Below are 26,457 nucleotides of genomic sequence, written 5' to 3'. Positions count from 1 at the left end.
GATACTGAAGGAAAGTTGAATTCAGGGACATACAAGGTGAGTTGTAGGTGCATAAATCATTTAGATTAGGGATCTGAATTAAGGTGGTGAGGTGGTATTACATTGTGTTTATGATGTAATATGGGCTCTGGAATCAAAGTGCATAATTTTACACCTGATTTTGACCTTTACCAGCTCTATGTCCTTGGTAGGCTACTAAGCTAACTCTGTACTGTATAAAAGGGTAATAATTATAACACTGAACTCTTCAGGTTGTTGTAAGATTTAGATGAGATGATATGTTTAAAAGCAGCCTGGCACAGATAAGTACTCAATAAGTTGTTAATATTATAAAATGCTTGACATATTAAATGTTTTAAGAAAGGAGAAAGTCATAGGTGTCTATGGTTTGAGCTTTAGTGTCAAGTGAAATGGGACCATAAGAAAGTCAGGAGGAGATGATTTGGGCAGAAAGCAGATGATTTTAGATTTGATGTGCCAGTGAATTCTCTCAGTGCACACATATATCATGCTATTAGAATAGAACTTAAGGAGGAGAACTCAGTCTGAAGTATCCTGTTTGTTTGTATTCATATACTGGTGTAACATATATATTATGTAATGAACATCAAATATATGAACGTTGAATGTATATACTTTGTATTAAACTGATAATAACAGTGATCAGTTAAATGATCAATTTTTTCACCTAAACAAAATTTAGGTGAAACTTTGATTTATTAGAGAGATTCCAAAGACTCTTATAGACCCTTAAGTAGAGGAGCAACAGGCAGAGCAAATAAGGAAAACAAAAAGTCATCAAGAACTTACTTTAGTTCTCTCTGCTTTGATCTGCTAAGGCAGCACAATGCTGTCTTATTTTCTCTGGACTTGGGTTTCTTTCTGCTTTCTCTGTACAGACCATCTTTTCTCTACTAATGACCCAACTATAATATTCCCAGACTCACATATTTTCCCAAATCAAGAAATTTGATTAAAAATTCCAATTACAAATCCCTGTTTAAAAACAGATTGAGTTAGTCATGCCATCCCTTTTTAAATTATCTATATCCAGTGGAATAGGCAGTAGCCTGTTCTTTACCAGTGAAACTCTTTTTAGTATCTATGAGGGCAGTTTGTTCATAGAAAAAATTGTAGTTAGTTATTTAAGCTAAGTATTTTACATTTTAACTTTCTTTAAGCTTTTAAGTCTCCATACTCCATTTAGAATTTTAGAAATACTCCATTTAGAATTTGAGTACTTTTTAGTAATCACTTTCTAGAGGAACTTTAATTTAATGTAAGATAAAGTTCATTTAAATTGAACAGACTGAATTTTTTTCAACAGTGACATTTAAGTTCAAATTACTTTAAACAATTTAGTGTCATTTATCCATTAAATATACATGATTTTCTTTTAAATGGCACTTCAAATGCTTGACCCAACTAGCTCCCAATTGCTTAACATTTTAATAAATCTAATAAGTTCGATTATATAGTGGCTTTCTAAGTTCTCTGAACCATCTCAATATTTTTACAGTCTTAATAATATTTAAGATACTTTTCAACTAAAAGTCACGAGATCAAACACATTTTAAATATGAATCTTAAGGCCATTGACACATAACTTTAACATGCCAATTATGTTTAAATACTTCAGATAGCAAATGTTATTCAGTTTAATTCAGTGAGTGTAAGAACTATTCTAGACTCAAAAAAAGTTTTTCATGATTTTGGGACTTGTTTCCTAACTTCCTTTGAAATTCCTTAATCATTTCATGTGTTATTTAAGAATCAAGAACATGTTGGAGTTCTCCCTGCTTTGACCTGCTAAGGCAGCATGATGCTGTCTTTATTTTCTCTGGACTTGAGTTTCTTTCTCCTTTCTCTGTACAGCACTCACAAGTTTTGTTAAAGAGAATGAGTAGTATAGGCCCCATCAGGTAGGCAATAGCATTCACAGTGCTGGGATGATGAGGATTCCAAATTTGTGGACTCCAACATATTTATTAACTACGTCAGTTAATTCCATGTTAAATAATAACCACCCTTGGAAGATCATGCTAAAACCTTGGCATGTAGTGGCAGGTATCATACTATACTTCTAAATACTTTATAATTTTCTTCTAATTTTGTCCTCAACTAAATAAAACACTAGATTATAAATTTCATTCAAGTACTGACTGGCTTTTTTTGTTGTTGTTGTTCATAATAACAGTGATACAGTTGTATAGACAACCTCAGTAAATATATATTGAGTGAATGAATGCTATTCTCACTTTGCAGATGGGCAGAGGAACAAATAGAATGTGACTTGCCTATATTATTGCAAATTGTTAATGGAACCTAGACTGGTTGTAGGTCTTTTGACTGGTACAAAAGATAAATATTTATAAAACATAAATACTCTATGTAAATAAGTAGTAGCAAAATTTGGACATAGCTGTACCATTTTATAGAGAATCATTTCAGTTACATCAAATTTATATAACAAATAACAAGTTACATTTATTACACAAAAAGATAATTTGTGGAAAAATAATCATTGAACTTGTATATAGATTTAACAACAGATAAAACTTTTCTTTTATGCTATTTTTTAATAGGGGCATTACTCTAGTGTGCCTTAATTGTGATTTCCTAACTGATGTTTCTGGCTTAGATAATATGGCTGCACACTTAAGTCAACATGAAACCCATACTTGCCAAGTTGTAGTAGAGAAAGGTACGTATATATAACTGTGCACTTGTGGATTTTGTTATTTATTCCATTATTTTTGGTCAACCACAATATGAACTCTTTACTAAATTGTTACTCTCATCATAGTTCATATGCTGTTGTAAATATAAAACTTTTGTTCTAATTTCAGTTTCTGTCTTTATCCCAAATTCTGAACATCTTTCTGAGTAAGTTTAATTTTTTTCAGTGCATTTTACTTTGATGGATTTTAGCACTTACTGCATTTTTAAGTGTATCATTAATAGCAATGAAAATATTTTTTAAATGTTTTTTAAACCTGCTTGTTGAAATAGGTTCCTGCTCTGTGGAGCTCGTGACCTGGTGCAAGACAAGTTGGAATTTCCTAAGTTCAAAGTTCTGAGATATTTTCTTACACAAAGCCAGTCAAGCAGCCAAGTTTATGACACTAGCTTTCATTATTCAGCTCTGTTTAGCTTGTAAATGGGTTCAGATTCCTGTTCTACTTTATCTTTGTGTCAAGTTGACATATCTTAACATACATATTTTTTCTCCAGTTGGTTTTCTCTAAAAATAACTTATTGCTATGGTCTTTTCTTACTTTGCTTAAAATAATTTGTGTTTCTCTCTACTGCACTTGCCTTCAGAGTAATACATTCCAAGTGATATGGTTGTTTGTCTTCTGTTTTGTCTGCTTCTTAATTTCATGTCTTAAGTTTTTGGACCAGATGATTGTCCTTTTTCTCATTTGTTGTCTATCATTGCACTATCTTTTTTATCAGGTGCAGAATCAGCCCAGAGATTTCAAAAAATATCCAGGGTACACCTGGACAGTGTTCCCCTTCGATGGACACAACTGATGACTGTGTATAAACTATATTATCACCTGTAACTTCATTTTTTAAAAATTGGTTTGACTAAAGCAGGACAAAGCTTGCTAATTATTGTAGGTAATTAGTTGAATTTGTGTGACACTAATAGGTTTTAGCTTAAGCCTGATCTTTCTTTACCATCAAGTTATTCTAAATAGTTGATTTGCCTCATCAGCTATTGCCATGTCACATGTTTATGCTTTTTGGTTACTGTTGAATAGGTCTAATTTTTAGATTGAGTCTATTGTCATTCTTAGAAAATGACTCTTAAGCTATAGAAACTTGGATTCTTGCCTTATTGTCACATTTTGGCAAAACATCTTGCCTATATTTTAGATGATGGTCAATACTTTGAAGAAGAATGAAGTAGGGAAGAGAAATACAGGAATATGGGGTAGAAATTAGGAGACCACCATTTTAAATCTGGTATCAGGGAAAACTTCGCGGACACATGACATTTTGAGTAGAGGCTTTTACCTATTTTTAAATTGAATTATCTCTTACCTATTGAGTTGTAGGTGTTCTTTATGTACTACAGATAAAAGTTCTTTATTTTTACAATATTTTCTCCCAATCTGTTGCCTAATTTTTGAAAACAGGATTATTTTAATTTAGTCTCCTTTATTCTGATTATTAGTATTTATTTATTTAGTTTAAAATATTTATTCTTAAGTTTTAGATGAACACAATATCTTTATTTTACATTTATGTGGTGCTGAGGATCGAACCCAGTGCCTTGTGCATGCTAGGCGAGCACTCTACCACTGAGCCACAACCCCAGCCCTGATTATAAGTATTTAACCAGGAGTTGAAAGCTATACTTTTTTTTCCTGACAAGAATCCTGCTTAGGGGCTGGGGCTGGAGCTTGGGCTTATTGGTAGAGTGCTTGCCTAGCACGTGCAAGGCACTGGGTTCCATCCTCAGTACCACATAAAATAAATACATAAAATAAAAGGTATTGGTTCCAACTAAAACTAAAAAAATAACAAAACAAAAACTATTTAAAGAGAAAAAAAAGAATCCTGCTTAGGTTGATAGCCACTCCTAGCAAATTATATGTAGAAATATTCAAATAAAGAAACTATTACACTATAACTTCCCTGAACTCAGGGATGTATAGTTGACATTGCTAAGGGTGTATAGACCGTGAATTCCTGTAAGAGTCCACATAGGTCAGCAAGAGTTAAAAAAAAGAAAGCAAATACAGAAAAAGGACAATGGGCCATATTTATTTGTACCTTCTCCTGCATAAGAATTCATAAAAATGTGAGACTATGAGTCAGTGAATGACATTTTAGGAAATATATTGTGTGGTTTCCAGCTTTGGAAGCAAGTAAGTAAATGGATGAAAATTTGACTGAGTAACATGGTGGAGCTATCTTAGCAAATGTTAAGATTTTTTTGTAAGAATTTCTTGCTTAATGATAAAGGATGCAGACTTTTCATAAAGAGGATAGAGGCCATTGAGAATACTACTTGATCTTTAAGGATATGATTGCATAGAATAGAACTCCTATCTAGTTCTTGTTTTTTGGAACTGTGATGAACTTCTTCTTTAATTGCCTTTTCTACCTAGCACTTGCTGTCATTCCTACTCCCAGACCTCAACCAGAATAGCAATCTTATTTTCAAAATATTTTGCTAGCTTTTTTTTACATATACCATAAAACTCACTATTTTAACGTGTACAGTGAAGTGGTCTTTAATGTATTCACAATGTGTTATAACCATCACTATTGTAATTCCTAAAAATTTCTCCCACTCCAAGAAGAAACTTCATACCTGGTATCAGTCATTCTAAATTTTTCCATATCCTGGAAACCACTCATCTGCTTTCTTTCTCTATGAATTTACCTTTCCTGGACATTTCGTGTAAATGGAATCATATAACATGACCATTTACATATGACTTCTTTTTATATACCATAATCTTTTTGAAGTTCATTCATAACTGTAGCTAGCATATTATGTGAGTTTCATTCCTCTTTATGACTAAATAATAGTCTACTGAATGTATGTACCATGTTTTGTTGATGGAAATTTTGGTTTTATGACTTTTTGATTATTACAATAATGCTGCTGTAAACATTTGTGTACATGTGCTTTGTGTGAACATTTATTTTTAGTTCTTTTGGATATATCCATTCAGGAGTTTGATGGAGCATACAGTTCCTCTGTATTTAACTATATTAAACTTTTCCACAATGGCTGGCACCAATTTACATTCCCATCAGCAATGTATGGGGGTTCCAGTTTTTTCCGTACTCTCCCTACGCCTATTATTTTCTTCATCTCTTTAAATTATGTCCATCTCCATGGGTGCTAAGTAATTATTTTATGATTCTGATATGCATTTCCCTGATGTCTAATGATACATAATATCTTTTCATGTGTTTATTGGCCATTTTTATAACTTGTTTAGAAATATGTCTAATCATATACTGTGTCTAAAATTGGTCTCTTTTTTTTCCTCTCTTTCTTCATAAGAGTAAGTCTTTGCCTTTTGCTGTCTCAGAAATAGCTTTGGATCTTCACGATTGAGCTTGGACTAGCATCATAAATTCATCCTGGAAAACTCACTCAAGGCCTACCTGCCATTTTTAGATATGATGATAACTGGGCAAGCAGTATTTTCTGTTTTTGATTGGTGGACGGCTTTTCTTTATTTTCCATTTAAAAATGTTTCAAAAGCATATTTTGATGGAGTTATTGTCATGGCTGTAATTTGGATTTGGGAAAATCTCATTGGGAAATGAATTATGATAGAATGATAACGTATCTATGGTTGATATATTATTGGTGCTCACTGGAAGTGTTAAAGTAGAATCTGGACAACTATTTATTGGTTGTTTATAGAAGAAATTAGTGCATAGTAAAGAAAGTTGAATTATGTGCTTTTTGAGATTCTTTGCAGCTCTAAGATTCTGAAATTTGTCCCAGTGAAATGGTATAAAAAGTATCTTATTTCATCATTATTTTGTACAAACTTTTTTTTTTGTAAAAAGTTTGATTCTCAGGGTAATGTAGATTTGCCTTGAAAATGTGGAATTACTTCAATAACATAACAAAGTATTATGCACTTTATTGTTTTTAAGAGATTTAATTTGTTTTACTTTGTTGCAGTTGAGATAGTTTGCTTTCAGTTCTAAAAAAAAGTTTTCTTCTTACAGATTAGCAAGACATCTACAAAAAGAGGCCCAAGCTCAACACAACAATTCTGAATTCACAGAAGAGCAAAAGGTACCATCAAATAATATCTAGATATATTCAATTCCAAATGAAATTGCTCTTGAGTCCATTAAGCAGAAAAATAAACAAAAAACTGTTATATTTAAGTAAAAAAAAATCAGATTGATTATGCTTTGCCTAACATTAAGTGAACATTTATACAGATATATAACTTATCACTTAATGAATTACTTTAGTTAACTATTTAGGCCTTATTTAACTCTAATGGAAGTCATCCACACTTTTAGTTGAAAAGCGTGGGTAACCCAAAGACTGGAGTTTGTTCCGAGTCACTTGGAAAAACAGAAGGATTGGGAATAAGTGCATTCCACCTCAATGCTTAACTCTGAATTTTCATAACTCTTTATGTATCACCTCTCAAAGCAAAACAGAAAACACACACAAACCCCCCCAAACCAAAAAACAAATGGAAAAAATTAGATTAAGTCAAGAAGTTGGCGTACAGATCTGTCAGCTAAATAAATATATAAGATTGCAAAATGTTTCAGTACTGTTCTTTCTTACTTGAATTAAAATTTTTGTATATCAAGTTGATTCCCTGATAGAGATTATGTAAAAGGGGATACTTTAAAGTAACTTCATTCTAAAAGAAGAGAAGAAATGGGAGGAAACAACTCCCATTTTCTCCTGGCTCAGAGTAACTAGTTTTAAGTCAATTTTTAATCCTGTAGATAGTGAAAAATATGTGTTAGTCTTTTCCTCATCTCTTAAGAAAAGGCAGTGTGAAAATCCTGGTGACCTAATTCACTCTTATTAATACTTTTCTTTTTTTGCACAAGGGGAAATGGGAGTAATTTTTTGCATAACTTTTTAATTAAACCTAAGCAAGTTTTTAGTCCATAGGCCTGTGTTTATTAATTCTTAGTTACAGGAGTTTGGGGAGAAAAAGCCCCCAGAGGGTTAGCTGTATTTCTTGCCCAAATATATTTGTATTTTTAAAATATTTAAAATCTACTTCAAAAAAATTATGTTACTGCAATTTAAAAGGGTGTTTTTCTTTTTTCCTTAATAAGTGCTAATATCCACAATAGATTTAAGAGACTTAGGATCTTAGTCCTGGAAAATAATTATCACAAAGGAAATAGCTGATATGCTTAGGGAAAGGAACAAAGACTGTACACTATACCACTTCTATAAAATTTGTGAAGTCTGTCTAGGAGTTGTTTATGAAATGATCAGCAGGCATCATTGAATTAAGACTTAAAATATCTAAATCTTGATGAATAGAATCTTAGATATCCAGGTACATAAATTAATAGTTAATGAAGTATGTTATAAATATGAAGACAAAATAAAAAAATGTAAAAAAGTTTTAATGATCCCATATTTTAGTCACCTGTTTGCCTTCAGTTAGTTAGATTTCTCCAGCATTTGTTGCTCAGGAGTAGAACCTGTGAGCCACATGGCCTGAGATTAAAGTCTTTTGACCTCCTAAAACATTCTAAAATTACAAAACAAACAGGTTAATATCAAAAAATGAACCTTGTTAAGTGATGAGAAAAAAATTAACTTTTTCTTGATTTTTTTTAGTATTCTGAGACAAGAGTTGGTGTTGATAATGCTATTGATTCTTTAATTTATAGCTGTTTAGCTTGTCTTTGGTTATAAAGACCCCCAGATCTTGTACTCCAAAAGATCCAGGAGGCTGCAGGTCCTAGAGGAGAGAGCTGAGACCTAGAGTCAGAAGACTGAAGTCTTGCATCCTGGCTTTGGCTCTGGGCCTGATTTTCTTTATATAAGACATGAGAGATTAGAGAACTCTTAAGTGACTTTAAAAGGTCTTTCCTTCCTAAAACTCCAGTGACCTCTACATGTAAAGTGGTCTGTACCTCCTCCTCTCCTGGAAGCCTGATTTCTGAGGAACATATTATTTATAATACCTGCCCAGGAGGCATTTCTGGCTGCCAGGTGTAACTGCAGACAGAGCTTCTGTCTGCCTGTCTATTCCTTGGTCTTGAAGAAGGACCCCAAGTCATTCTGTTCTACTATATAAGGCAAGTTATATGCATTTAAATGTTTAAATTTCTGTGAAAATGCAAGTGAAATATTCACAACAGACAGAAACACTCATATTGATGTATAGGCCTTATATGATTGTTCCATAAGAAAAAAATTATCAAAGTCTTCAGTTAATAATGATTAGAAAAGAGAGGTCTTCAAGACATGTTCTGGGAAACACTGGCTCTTAAAAATTAATAGATTGTGTCTGTGTGTCTGTGTGTGTGTCTGTGTGTTGTGCTAAGAATAGAACCCAGGTCCTCATGCTAGGCAAGCAAGCACTCTGTATATTAGTAAGCTACATCCCCAGCCCAATAGGCATTACTTGCACACAGTTTGTGACTTCTCTGGACTTTTAATATTCTAATGTGTATGTTGGATATTTTAAAGAGTTTGGTTGTGCAGTATTTTAAAAATTATTTGCTTTTGAAAAGCTCCCCTCCTTTCTTTACAGAATATTTCATTGGATATAGTGTTCTAAAGAACATAATACAGGAAATTTTGACACATACTGTTAGATCTGCATTAAATACTATGCCTCTACATAAGCTGGAGAGAAAACTGAATTTATTTTTCTCCAAAAAGGAAAATAGAAAATGCTTTTAACCTTATTCTTTGCAAAAATGTTGTTTTATTTTGAGTTATATTTCTTATGCTTATACTATTTCATGTATTGATAGCAGTGACGAGTTATATAATTATGCCAACCATTCAGTAGTTAGTGGAACTTTGAAAAATGTTTTTGGTTTTTAAAAACCAATCTTATTACTAAAGTGCTTTCTTTATGAAACTTTTTGCTGTCTAGTTCACAGTGAGCTCTCAAATATATTTGATGAATAAATGTTTTATTAAAATAAATCCTAATTTTTAAGAGAATAACATATTTTTCCAATGTTTATTTTATATCTAAAGAATTCTAAAGCAGAACTACTAATCTGTCTAAACCAAATTAATTGGTGATAGAATAAAAACTTCACATTTATTTCCTATTTTTAATATTCTCAAAGATTTCTAGTTAAAACAAGAGTTTATGATTCTTATTTGATCCTCCCTCACGATTAGTTCCCTTAGCTTTCATTTCAGTTTTCAATAGTTTTGTCATTATAACAACTGGGTTTAGTGGCCAACAAAAAGCTGCCAAAAGCTTTCATTTCATGAAATTCCCTACTTTGGTGTAGTAGATTTTCTCATGTAAGATTCTGGACAAAATAGAACATCCTGTCTCATGACACTTAGAAAGTTTTTCCCTGTTTTGAGTCAAACTTGGTGGTAATGAGAATCACAGCACTATATACTTGTTTTATGTTTTATCGATTCCACCTTTCTACTTCCACTTTTTCTCTACCCCAGTGTTATCTCTCCTCCAACAGCTAGATGGAAGATGAGTGGCTGCTTAAATATTTAAAAGTTAAGTCTGGATTAAGAAAGACTGTACTGAATTATGTTTATTTTCAAACTGATTTTATTCATTATATAAATTGAATACATTTTAGCAAAATTAATTTAGCTCATTAATTGTCCATTTTTATTCCATGTTTTCCTTTAACTGATCTTTAGGGCTCTCAATTTTCTTAGCAATGACAAACTAAAGTAGATAATACTCTAAAAATGATACTGTTTTCTGTTTCTTATGATATTAGGTATGAGCAATTAATTTGAATAAAATGCTAGTGATTTAAGTCTTTCTAAAAATCAAACATCACTTCAGTGCTTGGTTTAATGTACATTAATTAAAGTAGTCAATACTTATACTCTGGAATATGTGAACTTGTGCTTCTTTATCATTTTTCTGAACTATTCATTTTAAGGAAGGTGACACTGTTTCAGTAGCAAGCACTTGATTTTGACATCAATAAAATCTACATGTTTTAAAAGTTATTGCCACAGCTGAAATAATAGTGTTTCACTTCTTTTTTAATACTGAAGCTGGGTGTGGTCCCTTAAAATAGTTATGAATAAGGCCTGTTGGTATTTTACCATAGTTCAGTACATTTCTGTATAAAAAGCTATTGCCTTTGCTTAACTTGAAGAAATGTTTAAGTGAGAATAGTTTGTTAGTGGTTTCTTATTGTTCAGGTACAACATTTTTATCTTAAATCTTTGAAGTGTGAAATAAAGTGGATTTTAAAGTCAAGAAGGAAAAAAAGCTAACCACTATTTTGAAGATTATCTCATTGATACATCTCAATACAAGCAAAATTCTTTTATAAAATCAGTTTTGAAAGAATATAGTAAAGAATATAGCTAAATGGAATTGATTGAAGTGTGTGGTTTTATTGAATATCTTGTGTGTTATATAGAAGGCATTGATGACTGGGACAAATTACTTAACCTGTTCATACTTCAGTTTTCACACCTGTAAAATGATCATAGCTAACTCTGAGTTGTGGGGAGGGTTAATTAAATTAATGTTTATAAATCACTTAGGAGAGCCTGTCGGAAAGTATTCATTAGTTATTAATAAGTGGTTAATAATTAACAGTATTTGTTATTAATAAATTATTTGATTATTATATTTATACTTAATTATTTACTAGTTTTGCTGGAGTTGAGTGGTATATTTGAACAACAATGATTGGGGATATTAGACTTTATGTAGAAAAGATTGCTTACTGCTGGTTTCTATACATAGCTATTTAAGAGGATGAATAAACCTGAGTATTTTTCAAACTATGTATAAATATAATTTTCAAATGTAATCTCTTTTCAGATTAAAATTGCATATTTTCTAAGCTTTTATATTGAAATTTTTAAAAGATTATGGAGATAATTAAATATTATTACTTGTGTGTCTGAGAGGCATATCTTGCTCAATAATAGTTTTTTTTTTTTTTTGTGAGTTGCTATACTAGCTGTTTGTTGAAGATACAGTAATTGAAGAGTGTCCACTAGCCTAAGCACCAGGGGCCAGGACAATACTGTTACTTCCCTTTACTCCTCTTTTACCTTTCAAAGAACATTAACCAAACACAAAATCACCAAATCCCCAATTTACTAAACATTTTGTAAGTCATACATAAAATGTGTTCAGAAAAATGTGTCAGTTTTTTTCCAAAATATGTCATTTTGTAAGCATTGTAAATGATGTACACAGTTCTTTGCTTTTATGATCTAGATTTATTCCTAAAGACATTTCAAAAATATCTTTTTTGGAAGGACCTAGAAGTCTCAGTGTCATTGTTCAGCTGCCTGCCCTGATAATTTCTTTTATGAATCTCATGAATCTCCCCTTTTCATTTCCACCTTAGCTATTCATATTCTTATTCTGAATATTGTTTAGACAGTTTGAAATAACTTAAATGATTTTTCCTTCAGTTTTTCCCCTTTCCTTTAAATTATGTATACATTGCATACCTGTATCACAATAGCCAAGGGGTTTTTTGTTTGTTTTTTTAGAAAGAATCTCACCGTGTTGCCCACACAGGCCTTAAACTTTTAGGCTCCTGCCTTAGCCTTCCCAGTAGATGGTACACATAACTATGCCCAGCTCACAACAGTGTTCTTAAGGGCATGTCTGTTAAAAAAAAGAACAATAAAAACACACTTCTGTGTAACTTATTGTTAAAGAAATCCTAGATTCCTCAGCAAGGAGTTTGTGGAAGGTCCATTTTCAGAATGACTATGCCCTACTTCACTTTACTTTTCAAACCTATCCCTCTGCTTTCAGTTGGGGATTTTAAGTAATTGAACCATGACAATTTTCCAAACTCTTTGATTTGGAAATCCTCCCTAGTCTTTGGGACTGGATTCCTAATATAGATCTTGTTCTTTTCCTTTAGGACATAAAAGGAACTTATTTTGCTGAAGCTTATAGATTGAGTGTCTCTCTTTTTAATATAGTGATTTTGTATATGTTTTATCACACATAATAGAACATGAGCATATTAAAAGCAAGGACTGTGCCCTATCACATCTGTTTTATAGCTTATTTTATAAAACAGGTATACTGTAAAATCTGCACCATTCATCACAAATACTGATTTTGTTAATATTGCCTACGTTTTTAAACAAGTCAGAATTGAGCTTTAATCAGAATTAAATTAGACCATTGTGCTATCTTTCAGATATCTTTTAGTAAATTTCAGGCTTTATGAGAAGATGATTGGAAGGGAAGATGTAAAAAATCCCTTTTCATTGCCCTCCCCCTTTTTAATTTTCTGTTTTCTTTTTTAAAGTTAGTATTTGGGGGCTAGAGTTGTAGCTCAATGGTAGGGTGCTTGCTTGCCCAGCATGTGTGAGGCACTGGGTTCAATCCTCAGCACCACATAAAAACAAATTAATAAAATAAAGGTATTATGTCCATCTACAACTAAAAAAGAGCTATTTTTAAAACAAATAAAGTCAATATTTTAACTTACAGATAACAAAGATAGTACATATAAATGGGGTAACATGTTTTGATACATGTATATATTGTGTGATATTTAAATCCAGTTAACATTTTCTACTCACTTATCATTTCTTATGTTTAAAAACTTTCAAATTTTTCTTTTTTCTTTTGAAATGTAGGATGCATTTATTTATCCCTCCACCCACCCCTACTGGCTCCAACCCCTGGTAACTACTATTCTACTTTCAACTTCTATGAAATCAACTTTTTTGTATTCCACATGAATAAGATTTTTTGGGTCTTGTCTCTGTGCCTGGCTTACTTCATTAATATAATGATCTTGTTCCATCATGTTGTTGCAAAGGATAGGATTTCTTTATTTTTATGACTGAATAGTATTCCATTGTGTATATATAACATTTTTTTATCCACGTATCAGTTGATGGACTCTTAGGTTTCCATTTCATGGCTAATAGGAATAGTGCTGCTATGAGTATGGGAGTGCAGGTGTCTCTGCAGCTTACTGATTTCCTTTCCTTTGGCCATATATCCTGGAGTGGAATTGTTGGATCATATCGTAGTTCAATTTTTAATCTTTTGAGGAACCTCCACACTGCTTTCCATAATGGCTATCTTTGTTGCCCTTTAAATCATATCTAGACCTATCACCAAACCAAACTTGATTTAGAATTGGTTATGGCATATTAGTTTAGAGGAGAATATATACTCATCTCTCTCCCACTTCTCAGCCTTTTGTCTTCAGATTTTCTTCTCTAAAATCTGCAAGGTGCTAGAAAAGGAATAATAATTTATTTAAAGAAGTATAGATCTCTTTTGTAATTTTTTTAAATTGTAGATGGACATTATATCTTTGTTTTATTTTTTTTTTAATGTAGTACTGATGATCGAGCCCAGTGCCTCACACATGTGAGGCAAGTTTTCAACCACTGAGCTAAAATCCCAGTCCCTATAGATCTCTTATAAATAAAAATTCTTGATTTTAGTAACTGACAGTTAAAATTATCTTGGGATGTATAGCATTTTTTCCCTACAGAAAACCATAGGCAAAATTGCAACATGCTTGGAATTGCGAAGCGCAGCTTTACAGGTAAATGGATTTTTTTAATGAATTATTCTAAATTGCTCTAATAAGATATTAGACATTCATGCCCAAAGCAATATTATCTCAGAAGGGTTTTATAACAATTGGAATTGATCAGTTGAACTCACACTTAAATGATTTAGTTCATACTTTGTACACTGTAGAAATAAAAGATATGATTTTAATTTTTTCTGTTTCTATTAGCTTGAATATTCCAAAAATCAGTTTGGAACTTTTCATTTTCTACCTTTAAAGCAAGAAATATATTTATTTTAATATTTGATTCTTGCCACTTAAAAGACATAGGGTGTAGTGAAATCTTTGTAATGAAAAGATATAACATGCATATTTTAAATTTAGTCCACACAGTCCCAGGAAGAATTTAAACTGGAGGACCTGAAGAAGCTAGAACCAAGTAAGTTTTGTTTTATATTTTTAGTGATATTCCTTTAGAAAGAGTTTTATCTGTTGTGAATATTAAGATTGTTTAGCACAGAAAGTGATTGGATTTATTTCTCTTATTTTTTGGTGCTTTTAAACTCCTACAATATTTGCATTTTTAATTACCATTTGGATTTCATCTTGCAGTATGGGCAAAGGCACAGTGTGAATAACTGAATGAATGTAAGTTAATGTAGCCTTTTTAAAAAATTTTTTTAGTTGTAAACAGATACAATATCTTTGTTTTATTTATTTGTTTTTATGTGGTGTTGAGGATCAAATCCAGTGCCTCACACATGCAAGGCAAATGCTCTACAAACAGAACTATAACCCAGCTCCTGTACTCTTTTTTTTATTGAGATAAGATTGCACATCTCAGTGCATTTATGTGACTAGGGAATAGTAGATTTTATTTATCCAACTAAGTAAGATTTTTAAGTAGGGAATCATAAAATCAAAGCATTTTCAAACAAAAAGGAGTCTCAGACTTGTGGTCACATTCTCTATTGAGGAAAGAAATGAAATGATTTGTTTGCCCTGTTTCATTTAAATCCCCAGTAACTGAGTAGGGTCTAGATTTCAGAACATTTGTCAGTCTATCTCAGTTCACACTAGTGCAATCCTTTTAATGTAAACATGCTTTGAGTAAGAGGTAAAAAATTAATTTAAGAACTAAAGAGGGCCTTGCACAGTGGCGCATGCCTGTAATCCTAGCCGCTCGGGAGGCTGAGGCAGAAGGATATCAAATTCAAAGCCAGCCCTAGCAAAGCAAGGCACTAAGCAACTTAGTGAGACCCTGTCTCTAAATAAAATATGAAATAGGGCTGGGGATGTGGCTCAGTGGTCAAGTGCCCCTGAGTTCAGTCCCAGTATCCCCTGCCAAAAAAGAACTAAATAGAATGTTCCTATAAATTCCACAAACTGCCAATATCTAATTCATTCATAGCAATTCTAACAAAGACATATATTATTGAGATAGCTGAAATGTGATTGTATTGCAAATCCAGGGTAGAAAAAGGATTCTCAGAGTATACTGAAGGGTATCTGATTTTCTGTTGTTTGGGTTGGAAAAGAGAAGTTAACAACAACAGACAACAACAAAGGAATGCATAACAGATTTGTTGTGATTCTGGTGGCTTTTCCACAGTTTTAGATGATCATATTTCGTTTCTTCAGAACACCATCCTTCTGAATATGGCAAGAATTCTGATGAACTCTGTCATTTTAATAGTTTTGGTTACTTTATGTAATCCAGATCATAAAGTTTTTTTTTCTTTGTGGTTCTGGGGATCAAACCCATGACCTCACACATGCTAGGCAAGCATTTTACCACTGAGCTACATCCTCAGCCATAGATCATAAGAGTTGGAGATGTTATAAGAGACACACTTATATTCAGAAATAGTTCTTATGCCTATATCCAATGTATATAAGGATACTAATCAATGTAATATTTCTCACAATTTTTTGGGTTTTTTTGTACCTAAAACTTTATTTTTCAAAAGCATTAATAAATACTTTGTATATGATTGAGATATAATTTATATAAAGCACAGTTCACCAATTTACCATATCATAGTCAATTTTTTAGTAAATTGGAAGAGTTATGCAGACATCACCACAATCAATTTTAGGACATTTTCATCACCACAAGAAGAAACCCTATTCCCATGAGCAGTCATTCACTTCTTGCCATCCCCCTAAAATCCCTTCCAATTCCCAGCCCTAGGAAACCATTAGTTTGATTTCTGTCTATAAATTGTCCTATTGAAGACATTTTATTTAAATGGACTCATATGATATATAATCTTTTATGACTGGCTACATATAAGATTATTTTGAGAAAAACACATTGATGGCTTTAAATAAAATGTTGCAACAGTTGTTTATACAGTGGTTCTACTGAAAATTATGTTTGTGTGTGAGTGTGTGCGTATGTGTGTGTGTGTGTGTGTGTGTGTGTGTGTGTGTGAGAGAGAGAGAGAGAGAGATAGAGAGAGAGAGAGAGAGAGAGAGAGAGAGAGAGAGATGATGCTGGGGATTGAACCAAGGGCTTTGGGCATGTTAGACAAGTGCTTTACCAGTAAACTACGTCACCAGCCCTCAGTTTTTTATGATAAAAATAATTAGAATTTTGGCTTCTTATTCAGTCACTATTTCCTATTAGTTTGTTTCCAAACAAAATTTAAGAATCTTATAGATACACAGAGTGGCTGTAAAGACTGTGGATGTTTATTTCATATATTTATTATCTCTTCCTCTGAGCATGCTCAAGTACTTCTATTGCCTCACAAGATCTTTCATTAATTGCCTTTTTTTTTAGAATAGCATCTATATGCTAAGCACTTGAATCCTCTCAGTTTCATTTTGCTAAGGACAACACCGACATTAGCTTGTAAATCCCAGGAATGAGTTTTAGGGTCACCTGGACCGGTTCTTTCACTATGCTGTTATTAATACCTGTAGTGGTGCTGTACTACATCATTCCTAAGTACAGCTCTCCAGTTCAAATTCCTAAGAAATTATTGATCCATGTATTAGTCGAAGATCAGGTTAAAATCTATTACTTTTTCGGCTTTTTAAAAAAGATTTGGAGTAGAAATGGAAAGAGAATTTTGGAGATTCACTTTATTATATTTTTTATAATGTTTTTCATTTGTACTTTTCCCTTCTTGATAGTTATCCTTTTAGATGATTTTAATTTGCTGTTGCTTCTGAAAGAAACATAAACGAGTATTTCAGTAGGGTAGACTCTGTAATTTGGAATTTATCCAAGCAGGGCACTTGTTGTGAGTTAATTATTGAGTTGGAATTAAATATTTTCTACAAATTGGTATTTAGTAATATTTCAGATTAAGTATACTTATTCAAGCTTACTTTTTAAAAAATTAAGCCTCTTCTAAGGAAAAATAGTGAATTCTAACTTTTAATATGTTGAACTTAGCTGGTTTCCTTTCTTTTAAAAAAAAAGTTTTTTTAAAATTTAATTTTGTGCGTGTGTGTGGTGCTGGGGATCAAACCCAGGGCATTGCCCATATAAGGCAAATGCTCTGCCACTGAGCTACATCCCTAGCTCTTGGCTGGTTTATTAGGCTGATGTATTCTTTACTTCAACATTTTGAAATCTTTTAAATTCTGTCTGAAAATACTAAAACTATGATTGTGAAAGTCTGAGCCATTTTTCTTATGTAATTGCAGTAATGTACTGCTGCTTACTCAAGCATATCTCCCCACCACCACCCTGCAAAATTCCCTTCTATTAAGCCACCCTTCAAGGCTTCACAGAATCCCACCTCTCCCTGAAAGCTTTCTCTGCTGTCTCTATAGAGGCATAATTAAACTCTGCCTCCTCTCCTGTATAGGATCATTTTAACTATCCATTGTCAGACTCTCACATGTGTTATTTTTCACTTGTATTTGTTTCAGTCCTCAAAGAGATTATGAATGGACTCTTCCCCCACCCCAGTGCCTATTGAATGCTTTAAGTGTAGTATGAACTTGGCAAGATTGTGTTGAGTTAAATAGATTTGAATGTTTTGAAGGAACCTTTTCCTATAATTTAAAAAATACCCTTTCAAAATTGAGGCAGCTGCCCATTTTTCCTACCACAAAAATGAAACACGTCAGTCACAAAAGCAGAATGCATTTTGATATTTGCCTGTGTGTCATCTTTTGAGGGTTAGCTTCAGGAGGTTGGTAGGTCCATCCTCCAAGAGAAAGGCTGGGAGTGCTGAATTTTCCATGGTGGAGTAGCATCAGATGTCTGCCATGTAGTGATCCAAAGTGTGTAAGTCCTACCAAATCAGCCCATGAATCTCCAACCCATGACATGCTTCATACTTATGATAATATCTTTTGTAAAATTTAAGCTCCTCTTCAGATCCTCCTAAGACATCATTGCTAGTATTGGTAGAAAGAAAACTCTATGTAAAGTTTAAGCTATTTTAAAAGAACAATAGAAGCTGTTATTCCATAGTTGTTGAAAATGTAAACCTATACTACAGTTATAGAAAGTAAAATATAATTTGTTTTTTTAGTTCTAAAGCTATTCACATAAATTAAATGTTTGATAATACTTTAACTTGTAAAAATAATATAACAAAGCTATTATTCTAAAGCAAATACTTCCTCTTCAGAGCTTTGATACTAAAGAAAAGAAAATACTATTTAATTATTCTGTTACAATACAAATGCAAGATAACCACTGAGCCACATCCCCAGCCCTATTTTGTATTTTATTTAGAGACAGGGTCTCACTGAGTTGCTTATGCCTCACTTTTGCTGAGGCTGGCTTTGAATTCTTAATCCTCCTAAGCCTCTGGGATTACAGGTGTGCACTACCACACTCAGCCAAGATATTCTTAATAACCAAGATATTTTTCAACTTTTTTGTTTGTTTTTGATGTACTGGGGATTGAACCCAGGGGTGCTCTACTACTGAGCTATATTTCCAGTCCTTTTTATTTTTTAAAACTTTTTTAGTTGTAGATGGACACAATACCTTTATTTTCTTTATTCATTTCATGTAGTGCTAAGGATCGAACCCAGTGCCACATGTGCAAGGCAAGCACTCTACCACTTAACTACAACCCCAGCTCTTTTATTGTTTTATTTTTATTTTGAGACAGGGTCTCCCTACATTGCTTAGGCAGATGAACTTCTAGTCCTCCTGTCTCAGGCTTTTGGTACCTAGGATTACAGACACATGCCACCATCACAGGATCAACTTTTAAAAATTATTGTTATATACATTTTTAATGGTTGATTTTTTGCCCATTTTATTAAACTCTTATTACAATATGATCTTTTCTGTGTTTTTGTTTCTGATATAAGTGAGACATGATCTTTTTGTTACCTGCTCCCCATTCTTGGGTATCTATTCCATTGTTGTGTAAGTGATCAATATTTATTAATACTACTTATTAATATTGAGTTGATTTAATAGTTTAGTAACAATGAACATGCAGAAGTATAGAAAAGATGTTCTTGTATTAAAAAATAAACAGTACTTCTTAGTAAGATAAGAAATATTAGGATTCTAGTCAACTAGATCAAAAAGGTCATGGAGAGAGTGAATGTCCATTTTAGATTTTCCCTTGCCATTTTGTATACATTTATTTAGGCTGTAATTCTCTCAATAGCCTGTAAAGGAAGTAGCATTCTCATTTTAGAACTGGGGAGATTAGAGTATTTATGTAAATGTTCAAGTTATTGTTGTAATTGTAGGGCTAGGTTTTGATTTAAACCTTCTACTTTGATCTCCTGCTGCTTCCCCTTTGCTTGTCAGACTTAAGTTCTCACAGTCCTTTCTATGCCTTGAATAAGGCAAACTCTTTCCTACTTGGAACCTTTGTTGTTGCTCCAGCCTGTTCTCTAATACCTGGGAAGCCCTTATGCTAGAGCCACTTGTGGATGATTCCTCTCATCTCAGGTCTTGGCTCAAATGTCTTCTTACAGTTTAGTTTCGAAAGGCACCCTGTCTACCTTAGCTACTCTACAAGTTCTCTCTGCTTTTACACAGCATCCTGTTTGTATCCTTCATACCACTAATCACATCTTACATTATCTAGTTTATTTATTGGCATATTTATTGTCTACTTTTCCTTAGTAAAGTCTAAACTCCAAATATGAGTTCTTGATTACTGTGTATCTTTAACACCTAAAGCAGTGATTGGAACATTGTGAGTACTCGGTATGCATTTGTTGAGAAGAAGAAAGAGATAAAGGATGAGGAAGAGCTAAAGGGAGAGAGAATTAAGAGTGAGTAATGAGAATCTAGATACAAGTTTCCAACTTCTTTTTCACTGGATGATTGACTCCTATTGGAATAAGTTATGTAATTACAACCTGTTCTTTTTGAATTTCCTTATTTAGGAATCCAATATGCCATACTCCTTTTAACTCAAATCTGCAAGACTCCAAAATTAAAGTCTGAGTAATTAGAGTAAAAATCATGGCTTGCCCAATTAATAATCCTAAATATTCACCTTGAAATAATTGCAGGTAGTCACTAGGAACCCATAAATTGGGAAATGAAACAATAAATTTCATAAAATACTTTTCCAGATACAGATAGAATTGTATAACATCTGTCTGTAGGCTTACATTCCAGAAAGTAATCAACCAGGACACAAGAGGTGATAGCATTATGTTGTTTGATGACTTCCCTGAGGAGAGAGTCTGCTGTGTGTGTGTGTGTGTGTGTGTGTGTGTGTACACATGTGTAAATATATATATACACACACACACACACACACACACACACATATATGCATGTATATATGTGTGTACACATATATAATAAATTTCATCATAAAAGGAATATTATAATTATAACCTTGTTGCTACAAACCTTACCAGTGTGATAAGTATTGAGGGAAATCTACTTAGGATAAAGAATAAGATGTGATTATCTATTTCTCTTTAATTAGTCATCTTCAGTATCAATCTTTTAGTTAAAATACTTCAGGAGAAGAGGTATTCTCTTTCACCCCATATCACCTAGGACCTTGTACATTGGAGAACTATTTTATGGTTCATTTTCTATGAGGGCTCTGAGATTTTCCTTGGAGATCTTACAGTACTCTGAAAATACTGGTACCTGCAGTCCACTATGGACATTTTTATTTTGCTAAGACACTCAGTAGTCAATTGCATAGTCTTGAAATGATAGTGAAGCTCGGAATTTAAAATACATATATTAATGTGTGGTTAATACACTATAAAATACGATTAAAAGTATCAATTTAAGATATAACATATAAGACTAACTAATATATAAGACTTACATAACATGTAGGACTAAGATATAAGATATAAGACTAATGTTTGTCTATGTCTTTATTCTAGTCCTAAAGAATATTCTCACATCTAATAAAGAATTTCCATTTGGTGTTCAGCCTGTCCCATTAAGGTAAATAAATAAGCATCCATATTTTGTCTTCTGATTTTATTATCTATTTTATGCCTGTTTTTTAAATATTTCTGGATTTTTTTCCCTATCAAATTTGGATTGGTGATATGACTGATACCATTGGTAGCAATGAAATGATTGACATTGACATTTATATCAACATTAACCTAATAATCAGCATCTTATCTGGGAAGTTAGTGGCTTTGAGGGTTAGCTGGTGTATTAAGTGGAGTAGCTCACTAATTTTTCTGTCCTTTTTTATATGGGAGAATTTTAGCCCCTGGTGAGGAAGAGCATTTAGAATTTGAAGAAGATGAAGAATAAGGTGGTGCTGGAGCAGGGTCTCCTGATTCTTTTCCTGCTAGAGTGCCTGGTGGGTACAAAAAATGTACATTATATAATTCAAGGTCAGGTGTTTGGAACTTACTTTTGTACTTGTTAGTGGCAGGTAAAACATCTCCAAGTTTGCCAATCTTAAGCAAATTATCACGGCCATTCTGTTAGCGGTAGCTATCGGTTTATTGTGAAAGTATCTTACTATTTGTGTCAGGGATCCTCAAAACATCCCATGTTTAGTGATTGACTAGGAAGACCCACAGGACTCAGCATATAGCTGTACTCACAGTTGTATTCTGAGTCATTACAACAAGAAAACACAAGAACAAAATCAGCAAAGGGTAAAGGCACACAGACAAATTCCAGAGGAAACCAAACTTCTAAGAGTCCTCTCCCAGCAGAGTCAAATATGTACTCGATTCTCTCAACATTTTTTCACACCTGTGAAATGAAAAATATTGTCTATTGGGGAAGCACTGTAGAGATTCAGTGCACAAGACACTTATTGGGGTTAGCATTAACCAAAACTACAGACTCCAGGAAGAAAGCAAGTGTTCAGCACAAACCATATTGTGTGCATCGTCCGTTTAGGCACAGTGATCTTCTTAACAGGGCACGATGGGAATCCTGCTGAAATCCAGGTTCCCAGATGCTAGCCATGGACCAACATTGTAAGAAGGCTTTCTAGAGTAACTGTTTGCTATGTTATTTATTTTCTTTATATATCTAGCTGTTCTTTAAATAATCATATATGATTGTGAAACCTGGACCTGGAGGAACAGATACTAAACAGTTGCCCTTAACAGGGAAATAAAGAATACATAGCAAGTCCTTTTTATTTGTGGAAGATCTTGACAAGGTTGTAAAATACCCTAGTCAAGCACCCTGAGTAAATTTTTTGACTCTTCCACTTCTATACTTTCTTCTGTTCTTATACAGTGCACAGTTTTTACTTCTGATGAACTAGTTCATTTTTGGAAGTGTAGAAATAACACTGTACTATTGTGATGCATTTTTTAAAAGACTCTATGCTTTATGGTATAATTAAATATAATATACTTATCATCCAGAAAACTTCATAATTAAAGTCAGATTCCAGTAATTTAAATACTCTTTGGTAGAAGACGTTTGAAATATAAACAGTATAGGCTTAGACAAAAAAGATACCTGCGCTTTTGAGTCTAACATCTGCCAATCAGTAGTTAAGTGACTGTACTTAATTCTTTATAAAAGGAGATGTTGACAATGCCTAATTTGTAGGGTTACAGTGAAAATTAAGGCACCACATACAAAGCATTTGGCATGATACTTTTCATTTGCTGGTGTAGTGGTGGCTACTGTATTTTCATTATCACCTCTAAATGGTGCTAATGTCCTACACCATAGGATTATTGGAAAAATTACAGTCACTATAAAATGTTATTGTTAGTGTTTCTTTGGTACAAGGTAAGTATTTCCAATCTGCTTATCCTTATGAAGAAAGAGCTATATTTTACTTGTCATATTTGTAGGAAATTTCAAGATTGCTGAGATGATGAGGTAAATAAATTTGCTAAAATTTTTCTGTATTTTTTATTTCCTTTTCAAACCACATGCTATAATTGAAATAGATTCCAGTTCTATAAATTTCTGGTTTGGTTATTTGTTCACTAGCTATACTTCTGTAGCAAACAAGATCCTTGAAGCAGATGATATAAGTCATGAAATGGACAGATTAAGGTCTTTATGGGGTTCAAGTTGCTGAGTTGAAAAGAAACTCTGTAAATTAAGTCTATTTGCTATGAAAGATTAAGCCCAAAGTAATCAGATTTTTGTATTCTGATATAGCATTTTGGTATTTTATTTCAGAGATACAGAAAGCTCACTAAACCCTTCTATTCCCTGAATTATTTTCCTCAAAGTAAGAAAGAGTACATATAGTTCAATTGGCTATATTTGATTTGCGATGATATTTTCAAGGGCCTGTGTCATTATAAAATTGAAAATGTCATTGAAGGACAATTTAACCTTTAACTTAATTGTAGAATGGGAAAAAATTGTTATACTGTGGACATCCAAGATTTCAGTCGTGATAAGGCTGTTGTGTCTACATTATCATGGCAGGGTGCTTCTAAGAATTATAACATTTTTATTACGTTTATTTTATGTAATTTATATAATTGTAAGTTTGTTGTACTTTTTTTTGGTACTGAGGATTTAACACAGGGTTACTTTACCAGTGAACCACATCCTCAGCCCTTTTTATTTTTTATTTTGAGATAGGATTTCACTTAGTTGCTGAGGGCCTCACTGAGTTGCTGAGATTAGTCTTAAACTTGGGATCCTCCTGCCTCAGCCTCCCAAGTCACCTGGATTCCAGGCTTGTGCCATAGCATCTAGCTTATTGTGCTCTTTTTAAAAAAAGATTTATTAAGGTGCCCCTTCCATATATAAAAGGCATCTTTTTTAGTGTGCAGCTTTATGAGTTTTGACAAACACACATGCTAAACACTACTACTGTTAAGCTAATGAGATGAAGTATAATATATAAATATGGTATGACCAAAAGTAGTTTATTCCCTTTTAAAATTAAAAATGGATTTTTATCCAACGTTTCTTGAAAAGAATAAAAATTGTTAAACCTTTCTTTGACATTAATATCATTTTCAAAGCCTTCAATTCTCATAAGACAAACAGTAACTTTTGTGTACTGCTTTAAACACTAACTGGCTTAAGTCCAAATAGTAGTTTAATTTTCTTAAGGTAATCTCAGTAGATTTCATTTAAATAGAGGATATAAATTTATAACTTATCATTTATTACCTGAAAATTTATTTATCATGTTGAATATTAAAGCTTCTAAATGATAAACCAAAGTAATAGAAATTAAAAAAAAAATAGCTGGCCAGGATTACATGCTTATAATCCTAGCTACTTGAGAAATTGAGGCAGGAGGATTGCAAGTTTGAGACCAGTGGGGACAACTTAGAGAGAATTTGTCTCGAAATAGAAAGAACTATGGATGTAGCTCAGTGGTAGGGTGCTTGCCTCACTTGTGTGAAGCCCTACATTCGTTTCCTAGTACCACATGCACAAATAGCCATGACACAATTTTAGACAAAATTTTAAAAAACATTTCTGAGTGACCTAAACATAAGCCTAGCAATTTCAACATTATTCTAGATTTGTATTTGTTATTCATCTTTTATATAGTCTTAGATATGTACAAAAAATGTTTTTTTGAAACTCAAAATGAAGAGTGAATCTTACTTCTTTAATATCAAACCTGTACTTGTTTCTTTCCTGCATAAATATTCAATCCTGAGTTGAACTTGAGAGTTAAGCAAATATGGATTTCATTTTCAGCTAAAGTGCAGTTTTTTTCTTACCCATGCATATAGGAAGTTGAACACTGCAACAAAATATTCATTGCTGTTCCATGAATATTAAGGCATCCTTATTTCACAGAATTTCAGAATATATCTAGGGTTAATCAGTAAATACCACCAAAGTGTGCAGTTAGACTCTGGCTCTCTGAGGACTTCCTTCCTCTCAAAGTCTCAAATTCTCAGACTGAGCCAAACAGTCAGAGCCAGAGTCCCTCATCCAGTCATGTACTTATGTTGAAAGGAAAGGAAAATACCATTCAATGTTATCTGGTAGTTCTCCTAGCTGTTTTTCAATAGTTTTAAGGCTTGTTAATATTCTATCACTCTCAAGCAGTTTTGGAAACATTTTAAGATTTCTTTTTTATAATTTGTTTCTTGTTTGTTTGTAGTACTGGGGATTGAAGTTGGGGGTACTCTAGCACCTAGCTACATCCCCAGCTCTTTGATTTATTTTTTTAGTTTGAAACCAGGATTTTGCTAAGTTGCCCAGCTGGCCTCTCCTGCCTTAACTTGCCAAGTTGCTGGGATTACAGGCATGCACCACTATGTCTGGCTCAGTTTTTTTTTTTAATCCATGAATCTTGTCACTTGAATTCAAAAAAGGTTTTCTCCAGAGCTTTGCAGAAATTGGTTCATAGGAAATGTCTATTGAGTAGGCTCTTCATCAAGGCTCTAAGCAACATCTGGCCTGCTTTTTCTTGAAAGTGCTCTGGCCACTCAAATTTTTAACCCAGCACCTGTAGTAACTCTTCCTTGCATGCTAAATAGCATCTGTGTATGAAACATATACCCACTGATTAATCGTAGGTTTTGTGAGAGTATTTATTATTTTTTTCCAGATATGATGGTGACACTTAAGAATTCAGCCATTATCCAAATCACATATTTCTGAACACAGAAAAATACATATTTCTAGTACCAGTTAATAAAGAAAATAAAAACAAGAACATACTCATATAACCTATATACAAACAACTTTAATCAGGTATAATTTTTGACAGACTTAGAAATATTATTATTTGAAGCTAATGACCCCTAAGATTTTTATCAAACTTTTAATGTAATTTCAAAGTGAACAAACTTCTTATGATTTTACTCTTTATTTTGAAAGGTTGGAGCAGTTCCTCAACTACTAATCAGTTACCACCCAAAAGAAATTGTGCATGTGTT

General features: G+C 32.8%; 2 pseudogenes; both read left to right on the top strand.

Annotated features, from left to right (window-relative positions):
• LOC143639943 (zinc finger protein 280D-like) overlaps positions 1-2,890 on the top strand; it is a 54,402-nt pseudogene extending 51,512 nt beyond the window's left edge.
• A 1,048-nt stretch (positions 2,891-3,938) lies between these two features.
• The window catches only part of LOC143639942 (axin interactor, dorsalization-associated protein-like), a 36,798-nt pseudogene continuing 14,279 nt past the window's right edge, over positions 3,939-26,457 (top strand).

The sequence above is a fragment of the Callospermophilus lateralis genome, unplaced genomic scaffold, assembly GCF_048772815.1.
Source record: "Callospermophilus lateralis isolate mCalLat2 unplaced genomic scaffold, mCalLat2.hap1 Scaffold_101, whole genome shotgun sequence".
NCBI lineage: Eukaryota > Metazoa > Chordata > Mammalia > Rodentia > Sciuridae > Callospermophilus > Callospermophilus lateralis.
Note: the sequence above shows the minus strand (reverse complement) of the source record. Positions and strands in the feature narration are given on the sequence as shown.